This window comes from Bos javanicus, chromosome 22 (genome assembly GCF_032452875.1).
Source record: "Bos javanicus breed banteng chromosome 22, ARS-OSU_banteng_1.0, whole genome shotgun sequence".
NCBI lineage: Eukaryota > Metazoa > Chordata > Mammalia > Artiodactyla > Bovidae > Bos > Bos javanicus.
The window spans coordinates 30,859,061-30,882,419 of NC_083889.1; the positions used below are offsets into that span (position 1 = coordinate 30,859,061).

Genomic DNA, 23,359 nt, shown 5'->3' on the forward strand with positions numbered 1-23,359 from the left:
AGATTCCAGGCAATGGATCATACATATAAATGCACAATAACAACCCTGATCATTTCTATTACATGAGTATCATGATCTTATCAGACATAAAGAGAGAGGCATTTGCCTTAATTAAGGATGTGCCCATGAAGAAGGATTCCATGTTAGGGGGACAGATATGCAATTACTATGTAGAATTTAGATAGCATGAAATAACATGAAAGCCAGATTACATGGGGGTTGGAGAATAAAAGGGCTTTAGTGTAAGATGAGCCTGGATGAGAATGCAGGGCCAAACCATGCAAGAGTAAGTATTGATATTTTCCTCTTTGCTCAGACACTAAATGCTTTTTTTCTCTTTGAAAAAGACTGCTCCAGCTACAGTGTCGAAGAATGGATTGAACATTAACGTGTACCTATATTTACATGAAGAGAGTATGTAACAACACGAATATTACCTGTCAGTATACAGATACCTCAGAAATGAAAAGAAATATAAAAACAGCTCAGCACTGGACATGTTTTTAGATTGGATGGTTGTTTTGGTAAATTTTGGTTACTTAAGAATTTTTGCCTGCCCCCCTCCCCCAACCCCTTTAAAGCAATTACAGATCATCTGGTTGTTCAATCTGGTAAGTCTGAGACAGGAGACACATGCCATAGGACACTGAGAACACCCAAAACAAATTAACTGCAGCAAAATATGAGGCTAGTTTGAGTGACAATTTTCTCTTCAGTGATTCTAGCGCCCATTGCCTTTGGGAAACCTACAAGTCACTCAACCACACCAGCCACTGAGAGGGACTCCCTATAAGAGGCATTGGGATCCCTCGGTTCTCATTACTGGAACAACATTCCTACATTTCAGTTTCTCCACAGAATTTTTGAAGATGTGTACTCCAAACAGAAAGGAGAAAGATGTCTTCAGCCTCCCTGATTTACACAGATCTCAAGCATGGATGCCATCTTTCTTAGACTATCTCCCAAATCCTGAAAGAATTATATGTTGATGGCTCCAAGCTTTACCCTGATTTTTTTTTTCCTCTCTGTATATAAAAACCAGTGGTATAGAGGCTTACAATTAAATAATCATCTTGAGACATTCCCTGTCAAAATTCTGGGCCTCAGTCTGATTTCTTGCCCTTGTGATTCAGGCGGGGGAGCCTGGCAATCACACCTTTCCAAACATGTAAACAACAGAGCAGGTTCATACTGGCCCTCTCTCCTCCATGCATGAGAAAAAGACGTGGGAGCCCAGCTCTTTGTGGCTTTTCATGTTTAGATCCACTACACCTTTCTAGAAGCAGTATCTACAGAGAATGCTAAATAGGCACCCCTTGCATTGAGATGCCTCTAAAAGATATTGCTTCCCTGTAAAAAAGGATGATTACTTCCAAGTAGCTATTTTCTAGGTACAATTGTAGACCTTCAAAGTCAGTTTGTTAATTTGGTGATATTAACTTTTGAGTCACTTGACTAGTCAGTTTAGGAAGCAACAATTCTCTTAAAACTCTTATAATTACATTTGGACAAGTTTGCGCGTAGGACCACAAGTCCACCAGCTTATTATAACCATGGCGCATTTCACACACCATCTTCATTATCTTGTGCTAAAGAAGAGAACGCACACTCTTCTGTGGGTAATTTTAGATCGGCCACTGACACACTCCACAGTGTTTATAAAGAAAACAAAACTTGGATGTTGGCCCTTTTAATTATAACTGGCAGAACTGCTACACCCAAAAATCACATAATCTCTTCACCATATTATATCTTTGAAGACATCTGCTTACAAAGCAGTAACAAGGAACTCGGAATCTAAAAACAAACTTTGTACTAGATTGATTGGTTTGGCGAGCCATGCTTCTGAAGTACTGGCGGATTCTGAAAGATGTCTTCCTGAACTTCAAAAAAAGCTTAAAATATGCTACCATGGAGCTACATCAAATTGTCCTTGGTCTGGACTGGCAGATTAGAGCCCATTATTAGGGTCCCTATTATTGCTAAAGAAAGTCAACTGGCTCAATGGAAGATGCCATAAATTTCACCAGCCTTTCTACTGGTTCACAGTTTCCAAATAAATGTCTAGCTAATGAAACATTTTGATAAGTTTGGGGCACTATTTCACCTGAGAAATTACCACCCTCAAGGTGCTATTTTCTAGGTGTTTTAAATAATATTTTGAGTATGATTGAGAACACTAGACACTCCACCAAAGCTGATCTATGACATCATCTCAACTATTCATCAAACATGTGCTTCTCTTCTCATGAATTTGGACATGATCTGAGCTCATCTTTGAGTTATTACTCCGTGATCCTAGTCACTTACCTTGGGGCAGATCTTATAGCTTGCAGAGTTTTTAAGCTCATGGTACTTTAATCTGAAAGATAAAAATGGAACAAGTACTTATTAGTTAAACTGTGCTCTGCAGATGGGTAAGAATCTTTCTTTTTCTAGGTGAACTGTAGACATGTATTTGAATTAAGAGTGTGAAAAAAAAAATCCAAGCCCAATGCAAAAGCCTGAATTTGTTGCCAAAATAAAATTGCCTACGTTTTATGTAGTCATCTAATTCATAAGGTTCCACCCTCCTTCCACAACTCCAGCCAAAGAGTCTGTTTTTCCTTCCCTCACAGTATTTTCTGGAATCCAGGACTAGTTGTTAAGCCCTAACGTGACTTTAGATGCCTGCTGGAAAAGTGAAAGCAATCTCATTGTGCTGCATGAGTTCAACCAAAATGATTCATGCTGAGGTTTGACAGAAAACAACAAAATTCTGTAGAGCAATTATCCTTCAATAAAAAAATAAATTAAAAAAAATGACTAACGGATTTTAACATTTAGAATATCCAATTGGACAAATATTTACTGCTCAGTGAGTACGTTTATTTTAAGAATCTTAGTCCAAAATGACTTTGCTGGTGTTAATGCTGTGAACATTTGTCTATATTTCAGACAAACTGATCCCCCCGACCTCGGATGTTAAAAATTACAATTGTAAATAGGTACACTGCCTACAAATTCTCAAATTGTGTATATATTTTTTAAACATCAAAAGTGCTCAAAACACTTCAAAGATGTTGACATTTTGTTGTCATTCTAACATAAATTTTATTAGCCGAAAGTGTGTTTTTTTCCTTCAAAATGTTTTTTCTGAGAAGCGCAGAGTAACTGCGCTAAATCCAGAGCACTGAACTATTAACTGTTAACAGGGGGCGGGTTTTCAGGTTACGGTATTTTAGTGCATGCATGGATGTAAGTATTTTGCTCATACTTCTCTCTCTTGCAAATATGTAAGCCAAGAAAGTTAATAATTTTGATATGAATTTAAAACTTCTGAAGGTCTTCATATACAAAGCACGGACTTGAGAAACATTATTAGAATTAGCAAACCACTAGGAGAACAGAAAGTGTGAAATTAAAAAAAAAAAAAAGAAGAAGGATTACAGCACGAAGAATGATTTATTTTAATGGAGCTAGTTCAATATTTCCATTTTGGGTATGTATGGTACAGTTTCTCCAACATATTTTCTGTTTTCTTTTTTTGCTAGGTCAAGTCAGGAAGACTTTGGCTGAAGAAAATCAGAACAGACAAGAGATAACACAAGAGAAAAATAAAATTATCCCATGAGGCTGTCATTCTAGAACTTTCTGTTTGCCAGGGAGTGAAACTGCAATTTTGGGACTAGGTATATTTGGGTAAAGCCTTGGGTTCTCAGGACTTGCAGAGAACACAGAGAGGGCCGATGAGCAGCAGGGGCTTCTAAACAGAAGAGTTACACAGCATGTGCTGAATCTTACTTTCTTTATGGTGTCTAGTGTTGTGTCTGCAGAGAGACGTCCCAGTTATAACTTTTGGGTAGCTTTTATGCAAGTTTGCTTTGCAGGCTTGGTCTTTTAAGGTGTTTTCCCAGGCCAAGTAAAATCTTGACCCTCAAAAGAGGATACATACATATGAACCACTGCAAATGAATTTGCCTCCCAGGCTGCAAACACAAAATTCCTTGCAGGCGCAGAGAATCTAGAAAACCTGTGACTTTAGCACGGCTCTCTCAAATGTGAAGGAAGCAAGCTCTCAGCTTCTTTTTCTTCTTGTAGGGGATGTAAATATGTACTTTCTGCAATGAGTAATGATACTAATAAAATTATGTTTATTATCATTTTATTCATGCCATTTTATTATAAAGGGAGATGGGCAGTCAGGTAACAAAACAGCCATAACAAGGGAAGGGCTTCTGTGCTCTTTTTAAATCAATGCTCTAAAACAATTGGGAAGGGCATTAATAGAATGCCCAGTGAAAGACAGACTCCATAAACCTCAATGTTCACTTGGGGTTCGTCAAATAATGGACCGTTGGCCAATTTTTCAAGCCACTTTTCTGCAGTAACTTGACATTTGATAGGATTACCTCTGGATTTTGGTGCGAGTCTCTGCCGTGCCTGAGAAGATTGTCATCTTTTGATTTAAAGATAACAGCCGATCATGTGAAAAGGTTCTGTAGAGTCAGCCTGTGACTCATAACCAAATATCAAGAAAGATTTTGTCTACAGTTTGCTTTCTTACCTCACTGTTTTAACTGAAAAGATCAAATGACTAGTTTCCATTATAAACATCGTCTATTTATTTTATAAAAAAAAATGTCTGACATTCTTCAGAGATGAAATATATGAGGATCATAAAACTCAGAGGTGTTTCTTTCCCCCTGAAAACTCAAAGCATTGCTGATTATAATTTCAGTTCCAAAGTTTCACCAAAAAAGATGAATCAATTTTGTTTAAGCAGAACATTGAACAATTAAAAGAAAAACCCGAACGGGTCAGACATAGATAAAACTGAATGATGAGGCAATGGAATTATACACAGGAGAACAAACAAAACATACCTAAAACACGCCGGCAAGGCAACTGACCATTAGAAATACAGTTAATAAGTTCCCAAACATGCAAGTAGGAATTTTAAAATTAAGCCTCCCAATTGCCAATTTCAAAAAGTGTAATGAGTTTAGAGTAGCCTTTTTATTATGCATAGTTTTACGTCTTTGGATTTCAAAATCACCTAGCATGCATGTTCAACTTTGCTACAATTTCCGGGCTGTTTTCATTTCTATTTTAAAAAGGCTAAACAGTAAGATGTGCCTCTGCTTTGCATTCTAATTGCACGTAACTGATTTGCACAGCAGAACAAAAAACTCATTTTCAGATTAAGAATCGTGCACTAAGAAATAATTATTGTTCTACCAGAAAAAAAAAAATATTTTCCCACATCCTTCTCTCCTCATTTATGGAAACTGATTTCTAGGTTTCCCCCGGGTTGATCTCTTTTATAGACCACCATGCATTGCTCTTTAGGGACTAAAATAATGCAAATGAAAGCAAGGAACATACAACTGTTTTGACTACATTCTTCTGCTTGCAACATAACACTTGCCTTTTATTATTTTATCTTCAACAATCAAGGGGTGACTAAATGGTTGCAGGTGGTGATGAAAATAAAAGCCATCCATCATTATTTATTAGGCATGAAAAAGATACACAATAATGTAATTTAATCTCAGAGCAGACAATTATTTCCACATATTGATAATACAATGTGAAAACTGTCATGAATTCTAATATGATATTTTGGCTTTATTGGTGCACCACGGCCAGCATGACAAATAATGAAATTGCATCAAAAAGAAAAAAAAAAAAGATAATTATGTGCATATGCCAATATCAGGGATGGAAAACATATCACCAAATTTTTAAAGCTTCTTCATTATTACTTGAACAAGCCAAAAGTTTGAGGTGGAAAAAGGCACATTTTCAGTTTTTGCTATTTAAAACACAATCTATTACATTCACACCACAATCTATAATCTGAATAAACACTGACTATGTAAGTGTTTTATCATATAAAAGTTTTGAAGACCAGCCAGTCTGCTAAAATATTTGCAAGAAGTATATATACACTCTAGGGTCAAATTTCTAACATGTTCTTTGGTTCACTGTAGTCTGGTAAAAATCTGCAGATGAAAACTCTGTGATCTCTACTTTGGGTAGCATACACATGGCTATTAAATGTAGCAAAGAACGTACCTTTTAGCCAAATAAAGCAAGAAATGGTTGAAAATAAACATCTTTAGTAGGAAAAATTCTGACTGATGAAATGCCTGGGCAAAAAAATGTGAAAGCTAGTTTTTCGTTATGTTAAATGATTCCTACTTCTACTAGGTTGTTGAACTCTACCTTCAAATAGCACTTGGAAGGTGAAAATATGACAAAGAAGGAACAAAGTAGCATTTCACCTCTGCAGATGGGAACCCAAAATCATCTAATGACATCTATTTGAATAGATTTCGGTTTCTGCCAGAAGAGCAATCATGACTAGAGACTTTCCTAGTTAGAAATAAATGAGATGATTTTTAAAGTAACTGTTAATTATACAGTGTACACAAACACACACATTTATGTGTGTGTACACACTGTATAATGAGACACACATATTCATTCTACAACACACAGACACAGCATTCTCTTTCTCTGTACTTTCTCAGAGACTAATTTATTTGCAGTTCACATGTAGATTAGAAATAGGAATATAAGCTTATTGGATAAGATAAATGACCTCCTCTTAGAAAAATGTCTTTTAGAATTATTAAGGAAGGAAAATATTTTAGACTTGGATTGAGTGGTGGGCAAGACCTGGAAGAAAAAGTGTCTCTGAATGATCACAACACTGAGACCATTCTGGGCTCGGAGAGAAAATTTATATATCGTGTGGTTACTCAATTTTATAAAGGGAATCTAAGAACAAGTGTAGGCACTGGGTAGGAAAAACAAATGAAAGGAATAATTTAAAAAGTCAATAAGCCACAGGAAATCTGGAGACTGTTTCAAAACACCTTATTGGAAGCCTAGCAAAAGTATGTGCCAGAGATCAAAGGGACACTTGGAAATGTGGCCCAAGTAAGGAAACCAGGGAGATCCGCAAACTATGGCAGGTCAGGTGTGAACAAGAATGCAGGCGAGCCAAAAGAGAATTCAAGAGTCCCTTGCAAGTGACTCCAAAACTAATAAAAATGTTCTTCAAAATATATCCATGGCAGAAAACCAAGTAGAGAACTAATGGGCTGATCAAGTGACCCCCTCTGGGCAAAAGAGATATTCTTCTTGGAGGATAGAAACCCTTCTAATTTTATTAAAGATGCTTCATTCATTTATACACTGACTTTAATTCACTCATTAAATTACCTATCCATCCTATCATCTATTTATTAAAAAAATACAGAATGCCTACCATGAACCAGACTTTGGGTTCAGTACTGGGAATACGGGCTTCTCTGATGGAAGTACTAGAGAACCCACCTGCCAATCAGGAGATGTGGATTTGATCCCTGGGTCAGGAAGATCCCTTGGAGAAGGAAATGGCAACCCATTTCACTATTCTTGCCTGAAAATCTGATGGACAGAGAAGACAGGTGGGTTACAGTCAATGGGGTCACAAAACAGTCAGACATGACTTAGTGAGTAAAGAGCAACTGGGAATACAGAATGACATAGGTCATTCATTCATTTATTCTTTCTTTTCACTCATTCAATCATCGATTCATCCATACATCCTGTGTTTGGCTACCTATTCATTCCATCAAAAAATTACAGAATGTATATCCTGAGACAGAACTTAAGTTAAATGCTTGGAATAGATTAATACATAAGACATTCATTTAGTAAGTCAACAAATATTTGTGCCAAACCCTGGTCTAATTCTTTGAGATAGATCAGTGAACGGCAGCAGAGACACTTGCCCTGTTTGAACCAACTTTCTTTTCTAGCAGAGAGTAGCAGTGGAGGTAGGCAACCTATATGACCAACAATTAATCACAAAATCAAAAGCGATCATTTTAATATGATAGGTATTGATATTATGGAGGAGAAGTTCGGACAGTTGTGAGTGTCTGACAGTGTGTACTTGATTTAATAGACCTACAGGAAGAAAGCAGAGACAGTAGCAGGAGGTGAGGACGAGCACATGGCACAAAGGTCATATTATCCGGGACATGAAGAACACTAGACTCTACCTGAAGAGCAAGAGGAGCAGCTGAAGGCTTTAAGCAAGTGTGATCTACTTGAAAAGTCTGATACGCTGCTTTTCAAAACACATCTTGGGCCTGGGCTTCAGGTGGAGTGAAAGTTGAAGTCCATGCAATGACGTACGAGACCTTCTATAGCATATCCACTGTCAGTCCCTGACTAAATTTTTTTTCTTTACCACCTCCCCCTGCTCAATCTATTCTAGCTACACTGGGCTCCCTGTGTCCACTGGCTATTTCCTCCTCTTGCTTAATCCAAATGGATGCACCCTTACCTTTGTCAAATCCTTGCTCAAATCTCCCCTTGTCTATGAGGCATGACCTGAGGACCAGAATTCCCTGCCATCTCTACCTTATCCTGCTTTGCACTCCCCTACCCCACCTTGTAGCATTCACTGCCTTCTGATGTACACTTTATTACTTTGTATCCTTGGGTTCTGCATCTGTGGATTCAACCAACTGCAGACTGAAAATACTTGGGGAAAAAAAATTGAACAAGTCTTGAAAAGGGAAACTTGAATTTGCCAGTAACTAGTTACACAGAATATTTACAACTATTTACACAGCAATTTACATTGTATTTATAACTATTTACATAGAATGAGGTATTACAAGTAATCTAGCAATGATTGAAAGAATACAGAAGGGTATGCCTAGGTTATATGCAAAGGCGGCACCATTTCATGTAAGGGATTTCAGAATCTGCAGATTCTGGTATCTGTCGGGGCTCCTGGAACCAATCTGTCCCAGATAGTGAGGGACGACTGTGCAAACCATCCTCATTCTCTATTTATTGTGCTTTGCTTCACTGCACTTCATAAATGTTGCATTTTTTTTTTTTAACAAACTGAAGGTTTGTGGCAACCCTGTGTCAAGTAAGTCAACCTTTATTATTTATTTTCAAAAGCATTATTTTAAAATTAAGGTATGTAGATTGTTTTTTAAGACAGCGTTATTGCACACAGTAGACTACAGTGTAATGTAAATATAATGTTATATGCAGTGAGAGACAAAGTCATATGACTCACTTTAGGATGGTATTCCCATTACTGCAGTGGTCTGGAATCAAAACTTCAGTATCTCTGAGGTCTGCCAGTACTGTCTGTATCTTCCCAGGAAAATGGATTCTTCATGAGCCAAGAGTTTTTGTCTTTTGTTCATGTTTACCTTAGTCAACTAAAAACTGAAGTAGTGTCTGGGACACACAACTCAACAGTCATTTGCTGAACAGATAAATTAATGAATATGTTGGAAAACATGGTTATATTGGCATTTAAAAATGACTCTGGTTGAAGTTTGAAGAATAATTTGGGAAAAATTAAGTGTAGATCTAGAAAAACAAGAGGATATTTTAAGGGGCTAATAAAAAGCAATGACAATTTAGGCTAGGGTGAAGGTGTCAGAAATGGAGAGAAGTCAACTGATTTGTAAGATTTTTTAGTAGAATCAACTCCTGTTTGTAGTAGAGTGCTGGAGTTGGTACGTACTGGTTTACAAGAGCCAGTGATTAAATTTTGAGTAATTTTGTTAGTTGCCTGTTAAGCATGGTTTTCAAAAATTAAATTATATCAACTTGTAATTAATTATATTAAAACAAAGTTAACAAATATTCAACAGGAATTAATTCCTAAGCCTCTATTTTACTATGTTTAACTATTACCTGGACCTAACAGAAGCAGGAGATATTAAGAAGAGATGGCAAGAATACACAGAAGAACTGTACAAAAAGATCTTCACGACCCAGATATCATGATGGTGTGATCACTGACCTAGAGCCAGACATCCTGGAATGTGAAGTCAAGTGGGCCTTAGAAAGCATCACTATGAACAAAGCTAGTGGAGGTGGTGGAATTCCAGTGGAGCTATTCTAAATCCTGAAAGATGATGCTGTGAAAGTCCTGTACTCAATATGCCAGCAAATTTGGAAAACTCAGCAGTGGCCACAGGACTGGAAAAGGTCAGTTTTCATTCCAATCCCAAAGAAAGGCAATGTTGAAGAATGCTCAAACTACCGCACAATTGCACTCATCTCACACGCTAGTAAAGTAATACTCAAAATTCTCCAAGCCAGGCTTCAGCAATATGTGAACCGTGAACTTCCTGATGTTCAAGCTGGTTTTAGAAAAGACAGAGGAACCAGAGACCAAATTGCCAACATTGGCTGGATCATGGAAAAAGCAAGAGAGTTCCAGAAAAACATCTATTTCTGCTTTATTGACTATGCCAAAGCCTTTGACTGTGTGGATCACAATAAACTGTGGAAAATTCTGAAAGAGATGGGAATACCAGACCACCTGATCTGCCTCTTGAGAAATTTGTATGCAGGTCAGGAAGCAATAGTTAGAACTGGACATGGGACAACAGACTGGTTCCAAATAGGAAAAGGAGTTCATCACGGCTGTATATTGTCACCCTGTTTATTTAACTTCTATGCAGAGTACATCATGAGAAATGCTGGACTGGAAGAAACACAAGCTGGAATCAAGATTGCTGGGAGAAATATCAATAACCTCAGATATGCAGATGACACCACCTTTACGGCAGAAAGTGAAGAGGAACTAAAAAGCCTCTGGATGAAAGTGAAAGTGGAGAGGGGAAAAGTTGGCTTAAAGCTCAACATTCAGAAAATGAAGATCATGGCATCTGGTCCCATCACTTCATGGGAAATAGATGGGCAAACAGTGGAAACAGTGTCAGACTTTATTTTTGGGGGCTTCAAAATCACTGCAGATGGTGACTGCAGCCATGAAATTAAAAGACACTTACCCCTTGGAAGGAAAGTTTTGACCAACCTAGATAGCATATTCAAAAGCAGAGACATTACTTTGCCAACAAAGGTTTGTCTAGTCAAGGCTATGGTTTTTCCTGTGGTCATGTATGGATGTGAGAGTTGGACTGTGAAGAAAGCTGAGCGCTGAAGAATTGATGCTTTGAACTGTGGTGTTGGAGAAGACTCTTGAGAGTCCCTTGGACTGCAAGGAGATCCAGCCAGTCCATTCTGAAGGAGATCAGCCCTGGGATTTCTTTGGAAGGAATGATGCTAAAGCTGAAACTCCAGTACTTTGGCCACCTCATGCAAAGAGTTGACTCATTGGAAAAGACTCGGATGCTGGGAGGGATTGGGGGCAAGAGGAGAAGGGGACGACAGAGGATGAGATGGCTGGATGGCATCACTGACTCGATGGACATGAGTCTGAGTTAACTCTGGGAGTTGGTAATGGACAGGGAGGCCTGGTGTGCTGCGATTCATGGGCTCACAAAGAGTCAGACACGACTGAGGGACTGATCTGATCTCATCTGATCTGATGCTCTCAAGGCTATTTATGTCTATTGTGTTTCTATGGGAAATATCAAATGGTGTGTTACTGTGCAAATATTTTTCAACCCTGTATTCAGTTATGTCACACTGGTAGCTTGAAATCAGAGAAGTATTTATTCCTTGGTAATTGTCAAATGCTATATGATTTATAGCATTTGATCTTGCTGATTGAGCTTGCTTTATTATCTTGCTGATTTTGCAGACTTAAGAAAGTGATGGAGAAAATGTTAATAATGCAGATTATTTTTAGAAGTATATCATGCCTGCAGATATTTCATTGTGAATATCACACAAAATTGAGGAACTATTTCTCCAGGATGTGAAAACAGTTATCTGATTCAGCAAAGAAGTCATTCACATCACTGATAAAAGAATGAAATTCTGACATATATCTGTGTTGTTTCACTCTTATCTTTTCTCTTTAATGCAAGGCAAACTATCAACCAACATATGTATCTGAGTTACTTGTTAGTTTCAACCTTAAGTTGGCTATGGAACCAAGAGTTTTGCAAAATCAAAACATTTTATGAGAATTCATTGGCTTATCATTGTAAGTTGTGTACTATACATTCTTTTTCTAAATTTTTTTTTTTTTTTTTGGCTGTGCCACATGGCATGTGGGATCCTAGTTTACTGACCGGGAATTGAACCCAGGTCTCCTGCAGAGGAAGTATAGAGCCCTAACCATTGGACTACCAGGGAAGTCCCTACATATTCTTTATATTAATAAAATGTGTATGTGTGTGTTAGTCGCTCAGTTGTGTCAGACTCTTTGTGACCCCATGAACTACAGCTTGCCAGGCTCCTCTGTCCACGGAATTCTCCAGGCAAGAATACTGGAGTGGGTTGCCATTCCCTTCTCCAGGGGATCTTCCTAACCCAGGGATCAAACCTGGGTCTCTCACATTGCAAGCAGATTCTTTACTGTCCAAGCCACCAGGGAAGCCCAGCAAAATGTATGATAAATGTAAACATATAAACATTTCTTTCTGGAGAACTGATTGTTAAATAGTGTATCACTGATTATATAGGAGTCAAAGAGACCCTTACATACCCAGAGACAGAGAATAATAAAAATGCTGCAAGTTTTTGCCTTCAATTGCCTAAATGATGGATCCCATAGCTCTATACAGGAACATATAGGTTTGATATAGGAACATCAAACATATAGGAACATCAAATGTAGGTTTGATGGATTGGGTTAGGGAAGGCGGTGTCATGGATCAGGTTGGGTGATATTGAGTTTGAAGAGACAGGTAGCAGCAACATGGGTGGTGTCATGAGATAGAAGCCACTGGACTGTCTGACTCACTCCATGGAATTCAGATACCTTGAAGAGCTGCCCAGTACACAGTGGACTTTTCTTACGTAAGAGATGAATTTTGGTTGTGGTAAGCCATTGAGGTTTTAAGGGCTGTTTGTTACCACACCACAATTTAGATTAGAATGACCCTTATAGAAATTACTGTTGGAAATAAGTATTATCAAAACCTAAAATAGGAGGCACTGACTTGATATTTCTGTGAAACAAGAAAGAAAACAAATTTCATGGCTCAGAAACAGAGGATGCAATAGAATAAACAATTAAATCTGATCCCGTGGAAGAATGGGAAGCTGTGCTGGAACTTTGGAAAGAGAAGCCAGCATATTTTGAAATGAGTAATGATGGGAGAAGACAATATTGGGATATTCAGACAGCTACTCAAAACCTGACTTCATACACTCAAGACTACACTGCAGAGGAATTATAAATGTGATCTTTTAAACATAGTCTAAAAGATTCTGCTTTGACAATGATGAGTGTCTTCTCAGAAGTACATGTGGTTCTGTAGATATTGACAAACAGAAAGAGGAGAAGGAGATGTGTACAGAGCCTAGTGTTATCATAGAGGAATCTTGTTTTGGAGTCAGGATTTTTAACGTTCTGTATGTTCAATAAATAAAATATTTCAGAAATAAGGATGAACAAGAGTGCAACATGATATACAAGGGAGGCAGACTTGTCTTGGTATTCAGGAAGGAGATTCAGTTCAGTTTAGTCCAGTCACTCAGTCGTGTCCAACTCTTTGCAACTCTGTGAATCGCAGCACACCAGGCCTCCCTGTCTATCACCAACTCCCGGAGTTCACTCAGACTCACGTCCATCATGCCAGTGATGACATCCAGCCATCTCATCCTCTGTAGTCCCCTTCTCCTCCTACCCCCAATCCCTCCCAGCATCAGAGTCTTTTCCAATGAGTCAACTCTTCACATGAGGTGGCCAAAGTACTGGAGTTTCAGCTTTAGCATCATTCCTTCCAAAGAAATCCCAAGGCTGATCTCCTTCAGAATGGACTGGTTGGATCTCCTTGCAGTCCAAGGGACTCTCAAGAGTCTTCTCCAACACCACAGTTCAAAAGCATAAATTCTTTGATGCTCAGCTTCTCTCACAGTCCAACTCTCACATCCATACATGACCACAGGAAAAACCATAGCCTTGACTAGACGGACCTTTGTTGGCAAAGTAATGTCTCTGCTTTTCAATATGCTATCTAGGTTGGTCATAACTTTCCTTCCAAGGAGTAAGCGTCTTTTAATTTCATGGCTGCAGTCACCATCTGCAGTGATTTTGAAGCCCCCCAAAATAAAGTCTGACACTGTTTCCACTGTTCGCCCATCTATTTCCCATGAAGTGATGGGACCAGATGCCATGATCTTCGTTTTCTGAATGTTGAATTTTAAACCAACTGTCTCATTCTCCTCTTTCACTTTCATCCAGAGGCTTTTTAGTTCCTCTTCACTTTCTGCCATAAGGGTGGTGTCGTCTGCATATCTGAGGTTATTGATACTTATTCCGGCAATCTTGATTCCAGCCTGTGCTTCTTCCAGCCCAGCGTTTCTCATGATGTACTCTGCATAGAAGTTAAATAAGCAGGGTGACAATATACAGCCTTGAAGTACTCCTTTTCCTATTTGGAACCAGTCTGTTGTTCCATGTCCAGTTCTAACTGTTGCTTCCTGACCTGCATATAGGTTTCTCAAGAGGCAGATCAGGTGGTCTGGTATTCCCATCCCTTTCAGAATTTTCCACAGTTTATTGTGATCCACACAGTCAAAGGCTTTGGCATAGTCAATAAAGCAGAAATAGATGTTTTTCTGGAACTCTCTTGCTTTTTCCATGATCCAGCCAATGTTGGCAATTTGGTCTCTGGTTCCTCTGTCTTTTCTAAAACCAGCTTGAACATCGGGAAGTTCGCAGTTCACGTATTGCTGAAGCCTGGCTTGGAGAATTTTGAGCATTACTTTACTAGCGTGTGAGATGAGTGCAATTGTGCGGTAGTTTAAGCATTCTTCGGCATTGCCTTTCTTTGGGATTGGAATGAAAACTGACCTTTTCCAGTCCTGTGGCCACTGCTGCATTTTCCAAATTTGCTGGCATATTGAGTGCTGCACTTTCACAGCATCATCTTTCACGATTTGAAATAGCTCCACTGGAATTCCATCACCTCCACTAGCTTTGTTCATAGTGATGCTTTCTAAGGCCCACTTGACTTCACATTCCAGGATGTCTGGCTCTAGGTGAGTGATCACACCATTGTGATTATCTGGGTCGTGAAGATCTTTTTTGTACAGTTCTTCTGTGTATTCTTGCCACCTCTTCTTAATATCTTCTGCTTCTGTTAGGTCCATACCATTTCTATCCTTTATCATACCCATCTTTGCCTGAAATGTTCCCTTGGTATCTCTAATTTTCTTGAAGAGATCTCTAGTCTTCCCCATTCTATTGTTTTCCTCTATTTCTTTGCATTGATTGCTGAGGAAGGCTTTCTTATCTTTTCTTGCTATTCTTTGGAACTCTGCATTCAGATGCTTATATCTTTCCTTTTCTCCTTTGCTTTTTGCTTCTCTTCTTTTCACAGCTATTTGTAAGGCCTCCCCAGACAGCCATTTTGCTTTTTTGCATTTCTTTTCCATGGGGATGGTCTTGATCCCTGTCTCCTGTACAATGTTCGAACCTCTGACCATAGTTCATCAGGCACTCTATCAGATCTAGTCCCTTAAATCTATTTCTCACTTCCATTGTATAACCATAAGGGATTTGATTTAGGTCATACCTGAATGGTCTAGTGGTTTTCCCTACTTTCTTCAATTTAAGTCTGAATTTGGCAATAAGGAGTTCATGATCTCAGCCACAGTCAGCTCCTGTGGTCTTGTTTTTGTTGATTGTATAGAGCATCTCCATTTTTGGCTGCAAAGAATATAATCAGTCTGATTTAGGTGTTGACCATCTGGTGATGTCAGGAACTATTCCATGTCAAGGTCAGGAGGCACAGTGGTAAGGAGATACCCCTCGTCCAAGGTAAGGAGCAGTGGCTGTGCTTTGCTGGAGCAGCCGTGAAGAGATACCCCATGTCCAAGGTAAGAGAAACCCAAGTAAGATGGTAGGTGTTGCAAGAGGGCATCAGAGGGCTGACACACTGAAACCATAAACACAGAAAACTAGTCAATCTAATCACACTAGGACCACAGCCTTGTCTAACTCAATGAAACTAAGCCATGCCTGTGGGGCCACCCCAAGATGGGCAGGTCATGGTGGAGAGGTCTGACAGAATATGGTCCATTGGAGAAGGGAATGGCAAACCACTTCAGTATTCTTGCCTTGAGAACCCCATGAACAGTATGAAAAGGCAAAATGATAGGATACTGAAAGAGGAACTCTCCAGGTCAGTAGGTGCCCAATATGCTACTGGAGATCAGTGGAGAAATAACTCCAGAAAGAATGAAGGGATGGACCCAAAGCAAAAACAACGCCCAGTTGTGGATGTGACTGGTGATAGAAGCAAGGTCCAATGCTGTAAAGAGCAATATTGCATAGGAACCTGGAATGTCAGGTCCATGGATCAAGGCAAATTGGAAGTGGTCAAACAGGAGATGGAAACATTGAACGTTGACATTCTAGGAATCAGTGAACTACAATGGACTGGAATGGGTGAATTTAACTCAGATGACCATTATATATACTACTGTGAGCAGGAATCCCTTAGAAGAAGTGCAGTAGCTATAATGGTCAACAAAAGAGTTCGAAATGCAGTACTTGGATGCAATCTCAAAAACGACAGAATGATCTCTGTTCATTTCCAAGGCAAACCATTCAATATCACGGTAATCCAAGTCTATGCCCCAACCAGTAACGCTGAAGAAGCTGAAGTTGCATAGTTCTATGAAGACCTACAAGACCTTTTAGAATTAACATCCAAAAAAGATGTCGTTTTCATTATAGGGAACTGGAATGCAAAAGTAGGAAGTTAAGAAACACCTGGAGTAACAGGCAAATTTGGCCTTTGAATACAGAATGAAGCAGGGCAAAGACTAATAGAGTTTTGCCAAGAAAATGCACTGGTCATAGGAAGGAGATTACAAACCGATTTGAGGAAGCCTAAAGTTGATTCTAATAATCAGGAAAATGTTGACTGTTCAATAAAAGACAAACGTATTAAGAGAAAAAAATAAGTCAAATATTTTTTTCTTCTGAGACCAAAGATTGAGGAATCACTGATTGAGAAGAAGATATAAGACATCTCAAAACTGAAAGGACAGTCAGTATTTTGGATTAAAGAGGCAAAATTCTAAGTTACTAATACAAAATTATTGAGATAAAATAGATTTAACAGTTGAAAATTAATAGATACAAATACACTTTTAAGCTACTCTCTAGTAAATTAAACCCCAAATAAAGGGCTTCCCTGGTAGCTCAGCTGGTAAAGAATCTGCCTGCAATGTAGGAGATCCCCATTCAATTCCTGGGTAGGGAAGATCCCCTGGAGAAGGGATGGGCTATCCACTTCAGTATTCTGGCCTGGAGAATTCCATGGACTGTGTAGCCCATGGGGTCGCAAATAGTTGGATACGACTGATCGACTTTCACTTTCACTTTTAAGGTGATCTAAATTAACATTAACAAACATGAAAAATACGGAATTTTATCTGACCCATATTAAACAAGCTCCAAATAATCTGTTGTAAATTCATGTGTATTTAAAGCACTCTTGGTCAAAATCAATAGAATTACCATCCACAGTGAAGGGTGTAATATTTTGCTATCTACACCATACTTGATGATGTATGAGTCTAAATTTATGATACTGTAAAGAAGAAAGTGAATTCTGATTCCAAGCAAGGAAGAGCTTTCTAATAATTGTTACTGCTTAATTGTTTTCAAATATTTCTTTCTCCAACGTGGGAACCATTTTCCCCTCCATATCTTAAAACCTTCTTAAATCAACCTACTTAGAGCTGTAATCTCACTCACTGCCTCCATTTTTTAACAGCTTTATTGAGGTATAATTGACAAAATTGTAAGTTATTTAAAATAATGATTGATATATGTATACATTGTGAAAGGATTCTGCCTTCAGGTTAATTAGTACATCCATCACCCCATATATTTACCTTTCTTTTCTTTTGAAAATTCATTTTTTTGGGAGAACACTTAAGTTCGTCTCTCCTAGCAAATCTCAATTATTCAATTCTAAAAACCATGGTACATATTGGATCTTAAATCTTATTCATCTTATAAATGAATGTTTTTCCACTTTCATTAACCTTTTTAAAAAGCTTCTCTAAGATATAGAGTTAATGTTAAGAGCAGCTGCTTCTTTTGTTCTCTGTATCCCAGACCCTCTTGCCCTCTCGATGATGTAGTCCTGCAATCAAGCTCCTTCCTTTCAGCACCATTCATTTTGTCCTTCCCTTTGGTTTTGATTTGTTTCCACCAACAAACAAATAATGTTCCAGTGTCAACCTCCTTAATTTACATTGCTTATCCTCAAATTTCCTTCCATCTACAACCCTACTGTTCTACTGTCTTCAAAGGAAAACTTCTTAGGCAATATCTATAGTTACTCTTTCTCTTGTCCCAAATTTTTCTTTCTTTTTAAAAAAATCAATCCACACTGGGCTCTTGTCAAGGTGAACTTGACCTTCACATGGAGAAATTCAACTTCTGTTCTCTTTTTACTTGAATTCTCAAGCATCATTTGAAAGGGTGGTTCCTTCCTTCCTTCCTGGAGCATTCTTTCCTCTTTGGTGTTCTTAAAGCAACATTCACTTGATTTTCCATGTGTTCAGGGACTGCTTTTCAAGCTTATCTCTTCCCCCTTATCAGTTCATTTAACCTCTAATTGTTGAAACACCTCATGGTCGGGTCCTAAGCTTCAACTCTGCTCTATCTACACTTTCTCTTAGATGATTGCATATGTTTTCAAGACATTAATTATAATCAATAAATATCTTAAATGTGTGTCTTGAGTCCTGACTTCTCTAAACTCTAAACTGTGATGTTTAGCTGTCTAGTCAATAGTTCTTTTTGGAGAGCTAAAATAGGAATTTCATTTAGTGAGGGTAATCAGAACTCTCTTTTTCTTTGTGAGTCTCTTCCTGTCCTCATTGTTCCCATTACAGGAAGTACAAATGCTCCTCTATTTAGTGAGTGAAAATCTAGGACTGATACTTGACTCTTTCTTTTATCTCAGCTCTCATAACCAACCACAATACATTCTCTCAGCTTTTCTTCCAACATACACTCCAGTGAAATCTAGTTCTTTTCAATTCTTCTGCAAATAGTCTCATCTGCAGTCAGGATAATCCAACAAGATTCCCCAACAACTACTCAACTTGTACTATACTCCAGCCTATTTATAATCTCCTTCCCACATAGCTGCTGCAGGTGGCAGTCAAAAAAACCCTTAACATGCTTCCCACTGGACTTAGGAAAAAAGTCCCCACTTCTTACATGATGCGAAAGACTATGGGAATGGGTCTAACTGAGCTTTCTGACCGGGTGCTCTGCCCCTCCCACCTTCTCTCGTGTGATCTAGTCCCACTGACCATCTTTCTGACCCTCAAACATGCCCAACTCTGTCCTTACTTAGGGCCTTTGCACGTGTGCCTCTTCCTGGCCTTAATGGACCAACTTCTTATCATCCATATTTCAGCTCAACCTAACCTTGTCAGAGAGTTCTGGCCACCTTTTAAAATACATTTCTACCCCTATTCATGGTTCAGGACTCAAATCACACATATATTTTAATAATATATAACACTGTAGAGACAATTATTACATTGTATTGTCTTTATAGGGCTTTCAGCATCTGTAATTTTATTTTTTAATACAAACGTCTACATTATTTCCTCCTTTCCAACACTGTTAGTGGTTCCAAGCTACTGATAGGGAAAGTCCAAGCCCTTTAAAATGTCATCCAAACCTCCATGATCTGGCCTATCTGGCATTTTCTCATCTCTTTCCTGTATCTATTTACTGCCTGTGAACCCCATTCTATTACATAATATACCCTGGTCTATATCCTTCCTCCAAGGTACACTGAAACACTTGCCTTTCCTTTATCTGCCAAGTGACCCGTATTTTTCTTTTAAAGACTCAGTTCAAATGCCACTGTTTAGAATCCTCAGGGAGAGCTGTTTACTTTTTATTCTGTACTCACAGCTGTGGGTACACCTGTCCATCTGTCTCAAATTTCCCACTAATTCATGGGAAAATGATTTATTCATCTGAGTATTCTCACCATTCATGTTGATTACTGTACAAAATAATTGTTTTGTTTGTATAGGTGACACATGCTTTTAATATCTGTCCCTTTCCTGAATACTCTGGTTTCTCTTTTTTGGATAGTTTTGGTTTGCCCATCTTAATTGTGAAGTATGATGCTCCGAAAACTGTGTTTAAAATCTGTCATAACATCATATACACAGGAAAAAACCCAAAAACTTCAAAATGGGTTAAAGACCTAAATGTAAGTCCAGACACTATAAAACTCTTGGAGGAAAATAGAGGCAGAACACTCTTTGACATAAATCATAACAAGATCTTTTTGGACTGACCTCCTACAGTAATGAAAAGAAAAACAAACAAATGGGACCTAATTAAACTTAAAACCTTTTGCACAGCAAAGGAAACCATAAACAAGACAAGACGACAACTTTCAGAGTGGGAGGAAATATTTTCAAATGAAGCAGCTGACAAAGGCTTAATCTCCAAAATATACAAACAGCTCATGCAGTTCAATATCTAAAAAACAAAACAAACCAATCAAAAGATAAGCAGAAGACCTAAATACACATTTCTCCAAACAAGACATGTGGATGGCCAACGAACACATAAAAAGATGCTCAACATCACTAATTATTAGAGAAATGCAAATCAAAACTACAATGAGGTATCACAGATCAGTAGGGTCACTATCAAAATATGTACAAATGGTAAATTCTGGAGAGTGTATGGAGAAAAGGGAACCCTCTTGCACCGCGGGTGGGAATGTAAGCTGATAACAGCCACCAGGGAGAACAGTATGGAGGTTCCTTAAAAAACTAAAAATAGAACTACCATATGACCCAGCAACCCCACTCCTGTGCATAAAGCCACAGAAAACAATAATTCAAAAAGATACATTGCACCCCACTGTTCACTGCAGCACTATTTACAAAAGAAGGGCATGGAAGCAAATTAAATGTCCATCAACAGATGAATGGAGAAAGAAGACGTGGCACATATGTACAGTGGAATGTTACTCGGCATAAAAAGAAATGAAATTGTATCATTTGCAGAGATGTAGATAGACCTAGAAAATATTATACAGAGTGAAGTAACCTGGAAAGGGAAAAACATATATTAATGCATATATGTGGAATCTAGAGAAGTGCCACAGATGATCTGACTTGCAAAGCAGAAACAGAGACACAGATGTAGAGAACAAATGCATGGGCACCAAGGGGTAAGGAAGGGTGGCGGGATGAATAGAAAGACTGGGACATACATACACTATTGATGCTATGTATAAAGACAGATAACTAATGAGAACATACTGCAGAGTGCAGGGAACTCTACTCGGTTCTCTGCCGTAACCTCAACGGGAATGAAATCCAAAAAAGCCATGCATATGCATGGCTGACTCGCTTTGCTGTACAGCAGAAAGTGACAGAGCAGTGCACAGCAAATATACTCCAAAAAAAAATAACAGAAAATAGAAATAATAAATCTGTCATAAATGGTTCCTATCTGTATCCCCAGCCTCAATTCCTGGCACATACTATCAGCACAACAAATGTATGCCATTGTACCAGCTGCAGCAGCCATGAAGAGATACCCATGTTCAAGGTAAGAGAAACCTAAATAAGATGGTAGGTGTTGCGAGAGGGCATCAGAAGGCAGACACACTGAAACCATAATCACAGAAAACTAGCCAATCTGATCACACGGACCACAGCCTTGTCCAACTCAATGAAACTAAGCCATGCCTGTGGGGCCACCCAAGATGGGCAGGTCACCGTGGAGAGGTCTGACAGAATGTGGTCCACAGGAAAGGGAATGCAAACCACTTCAGTATTCTTGCCTTGAGAACCCCATGAATAGTGTGAAAAGGCAAAAATAGGATACTGAAAGGGGAACTCCCCGGGTCGGTAGGTGCCCAATATGCTACTGGAGATTAGTGGAGAAATAACTCCAGAAAGAATGAAGGGATGGAGCCAAAGCAAAAACAATGCCCAGTTGTGGATGCGGCTGGTGATAGAAGCAAGGTCCAATGCTGTAAAGAGCAATGTTGCCTAGGAACCTGGAATGTTAGGTCCATGGATCAAGGCAAATTGGAAGTGGTCAAACAGGAGACGACAAGAGTGAATGTCGACATTCTAGGAATCAGTGAACTAAAATGGACTGGAATGAGTGAATTTAACTCAGATGACCATTATATCTACTACTGCGGGCAGGAATCCCTCAGAAGAAATGGAGTAGCCATCATGGTCAACAAAAGAGTCCGAATACAGTATTTGGATGCAATCTCAAAAACAACACAATGATCTCTGTTCATTTCTAAGGCAAACCATTCAATATCACAGTAGTCCAAGCCTATGCCCCAACCAGTAACGCTGATGAAGCTGAAGTTGAATGGTTGTATGAAGACCCACAAGACCTTTTAGAACTAACACCCAAAAAAGATGTCCTTTTCATTATACGGGACTGGAATGCAAAACTAGGAAGTCAAGAAACACCTGGACTAACAGGCAAATTTGGCCTTGGAGTACAGAATGAAGCAGAGCAGAGGCTGATAGAGTTTTGCCAAGAGAAGGCACTGGTCATAGCAAACACCCTCTTCCAACAACACAAGAGAAGACTCTACACATGGACATCACCAGAAGGTAAACACCAAAATCAGATTGATTATACTCTTTGCAGCCAAAGATGGAGAAGCTCTATACAGTCAGCAAAAATAAGACCGGGAGCTGACTCTGGCTGAGATCATGAACTCCTTATTGCCAAATTCAGACTTAAATTGAAGAAAGTAGGGAAAACCACTAGATCATTCAGATATGACTAAATCAAATCCCTTATGATTATACAGTGGAAGTGAGAAATAGATTTAAGGGACTAGATCTGATAGAGTGCCTGATGAACTATGGACGGAGGTTCACGACATTATACAGGAGACAGGGATCAGGACCATCCCCATGGAAAAAAATGTAAAAAAGCAAAATGGCTGTCTGAGGAGGCCTTGCAAATAGCTGTGAAAAGAAGAGAAGAGAAAAGCAAAGGAGAAAAGGAAAGATATAAGCATCTGAATGCAGAGTTCCAAAGAATAACAAGAAGAGATAAGAAAGCCTTCCTCAGCAATCAATGCAAAGAAATAGAGGAAAACAACAGAATGGGGAAGCCTAGAGATCTCTTCAAGGAAATTAGAGATACCAAGGGAACATTTCATGCAAAGATGGGCTTGATAAAGGACAGAAATGGTATGGACCTAACAAAAGCAGAAGATATTAAGAAGAGGTGGCAAGAATACACAGAAGAACTGTACAAAAAAGATCTTCACGACCCAGATAATCATGATGGTGTGATCACTTACCTACAGCCAGACATCCTGGAATGTGAAGTCAAGTGGGCCTCCGAAAGCATCACTATGAACAAAGCCGGTGGAGGTGATGGAATTCCAGTGGAGCT

The 23,359-nt window shown here is 38.8% G+C and overlaps 1 long non-coding RNA gene across 1 annotated transcript in view; it reads right to left on the minus strand.

The window, feature by feature from the left end:
• Positions 1–2,307: 2,307 nt before the first annotated feature.
• Positions 2,308–23,359, minus strand: part of LOC133235672 (uncharacterized) — a 703,684-nt gene continuing 682,632 nt past the window's right edge. Inside the window, exon 8 of the long non-coding RNA XR_009732619.1 lies at positions 2,308–2,362. This is a non-coding gene — a long non-coding RNA (uncharacterized LOC133235672). The remainder of the gene's footprint in view (positions 2,363–23,359) is intronic.